Here is a 3086-nt window from a genome sequence, read left to right as displayed (position 1 = left end):
TGTTTCAGCACCATCCGCCCCGGGGCCAGTGACTTCGAGTCCCTCCACACAGGACTGAACGCTAAATATAGAGTGGAGAGCAACTCCAGGAGCCGCAGACACAGAGAAGCTGAGGATGTGCAGATCTGCTCAGTGTTGGGAACCTGTGCGCAAAGACGCTAAATTCACCTGAGGAAAACAGTAAATCAGCTGCAGCCGGTTCGTCTACGATGTTGTTGTGGCTATTAAATTGTGCATTTAATGAGAGACTGTGTCACTGTGATGATAACAACCGAGAGGTCAGAGTTGACCCTTTTAAGCCTCACATGTGTGCAAAGACATTAAACAACATGATACAAAGACACTTAAAAAGGGAACAAGACAAAAAAAAAAAAACATCAAGGAAGGAGGTAAATATTCGGATCACAATTTTTTTTTTTTTTTTTTTTTTGAACAATTCATTAAACTTTCTATTTTAAAAAGTAGTTTCGGCTCTACAGACCAGCCTCATGTGAAGAGAGGAATAAAACATAAAATGGCCTATAAGAAGACAGTCTAAAAAAACGCCGTATTTCTTTTGCTTCGTGAAGTCCAATACAACAATAAATTCCAAACGGATGTTGTACAGATGTAATTATAAAATTAAAAAATATATGTGCATATAATATGCAGCCACAGTCCGTACGGGGAAACATTATATTCTAATGCTGTGACACAAAACTAAAAACCCAGATAAATAAATGATTTTTAAATTTTTTTCATTTTTATTTTTTGCTTCTAGTGCTTTAAACTAAACAAAAAGCCACAATGATCCTTTAATAAAACGACAAAGATCCCACATGAAGTCCCTCGGGAATACTGCGGATTATCATGGAAATATTAAAGCCACAAACCGCAGGAAGTGAGATAAGACAACTGTAACCCCCTGACCCTATCCTGCACACACACTGTATAGGTCATCATGTTCCCGCCATATTAACACTAAAATACGACGTGTTTAATTCTTATCAAACTTCAGTGTGCTCTGCACAGACGGGTAACCTGGCTGTGATGTCCGCAGATTAAGAGGCTTTAGGTTTAACTGGTTTCCTCCTCTGCTCACTGTATGGGCCCAGTCTTACTTCAACATCAGTAAAAATGTCTCAATTTTATATTTATTTTTCTCTCTGCCCGGACTGGAGCTGTTTCCATGTGACACCATTTCCATTTACCACTATTTCTTTTTTTAAAAGTCACATTTATTACGACTCTATTAAAGTTTTTACTCCCGTGCGTAAAACGGTTCAGTTACGGTGTCGCTTTCATATTAAAACAGACTACTTATTACACCGCACCGGTATCACTGCTGTCTCACTTTAACACAGAGACTTGTATTTGTCGTAACGCTGCGCAGTCCTAACAGGTCGCCGTGATTTACAGCCCCGTGCTCTGTGTATTTGTAGTCTATATATTTTTATTTATATTCTGTCAGCTGCCTGTGCCAACAGAAAAAAAGGAGCAAAGGGAAATAAACCGAGCGAGGATACGCTCTGTTCCCAGGTAAACACCAGGATGGAAAAACCGCAACGCAGTCCAGCTCCATAGTGTGTGTGTGTGTGTGTGTGTGTGTGTGCAGGTTATGGTGTGAGTCCCTGCAGGAATATTATAAGACCAGAGAGATGCATTTTCAATTAGAGAAAACATGGCAGAGAGCTGAAAGTTAAAATTGTGGAGAAAGAGGATGAGCTGTAGGGAGAGCGGGAGAGGGTACAATGAAGAAAGGAATAATAACGAGAGGGGGAAGAAGGAAGAGAAACTGTATTAAAAAAATCTGGGAAAGAAGAGAAGGCAAGAGAGAATCAAAGAATCAGGGATGAGAAAAAATCAAGAGTTGAAGAAAAAGACACAAAGAAATAAACTGGAGAAAGAACCACAAAACAAATAAAGAAAAATGACAAGGAAGAAATGGAAGGGAAGGGTAGATGGGAGGAATGGAAGAAAGAGGGGAATAAGGGAAGAAATCTGAGGACTAAAAAGAATAAATGAATGACATGAATTGTGTTTAAGTCACTGCTTATGGTGCATTGCTACAGCAAAGTGTTAAAATTAGATTAAAAAGTTACTGTGGAATGGAAGTGTTTTAATAAAGAGATGTTATTTGTGTCTCAAGATGAAAAAACAGCCGAGTTGCAAATAAACAGAAAACAAAACATGTAGGCACATTTATTTTTCCCCAGCAGCCAAAAAGACAAAACAGTAAAATGACAAAAGAAGAACTCCGGGTGACTGAGCCCATCACACACCTGTCCACCACCTCAGTACAAGTGCTCAGGTTCAAATCTTTACCTCTGAGTTCAAGTCTCTGACACTGCGACTCCTCGTGAGGTGTGATGATGGATCTTTGTTGTGGTCCCTGCAGCAGAGCTGAAAATCAACAGATGGGATAAGCACTCAAGTTATTGAGGCCGTACTGTATTAATGGTTTTCACTGCAGTGTTGTGCACGATGCTCCGGCACAAAGCACCAGCACCACAGAAGTGCATGAAAATTCTATATAATATTTACACCAATGTTTTTAAGCAGCCTTTGTGTGTAGTAGTAAAAAGTTTCTTTGACTAGCACTGACGTCAAAGTTAATGATGGTGGTGTAACAGACTGGATTACATGTAGAGGTGTCTCTAATATTTTGTCGCTCACGTTTCTAAATGGAAAACCCTCTAAATATAATGTAGTCCAGTCCAACATCACCTTTTAACTATGAGCCCAGTGATAACAATAGAATTGATTTTACACATTTCTGAGCGTCAATAAAAACTCAACACAAAGGTAGAATTTATGGCAGAGGTGTTGTGTTTAATTGGAAAAGACTGTAAATATGTATCACTGAACAGTAAACAGTAACAGTATACACAGTCTGTTGCGGGACTGATGTTAGATTCCCAGTCCAGCCCTGATGTTGACTGGTTTTGCCGACAATATACAATGACATACTGCGCTGTATAAAAGGAGCGAGTGATAAAGAATCTGATTATACTGGACCTCAGTTAGTTTTGTTTTTCCTCTTCGTTACAGGAGTAACATTTTGTGTGAAGATCAGATTTCGTGAATATTATTACCAATGATTCTAA

The sequence above is a fragment of the Lates calcarifer genome, linkage group LG1, assembly GCF_001640805.2.
Source record: "Lates calcarifer isolate ASB-BC8 linkage group LG1, TLL_Latcal_v3, whole genome shotgun sequence".
NCBI lineage: Eukaryota > Metazoa > Chordata > Actinopteri > Centropomidae > Lates > Lates calcarifer.
This window is presented reverse-complemented; position numbering follows the sequence as displayed.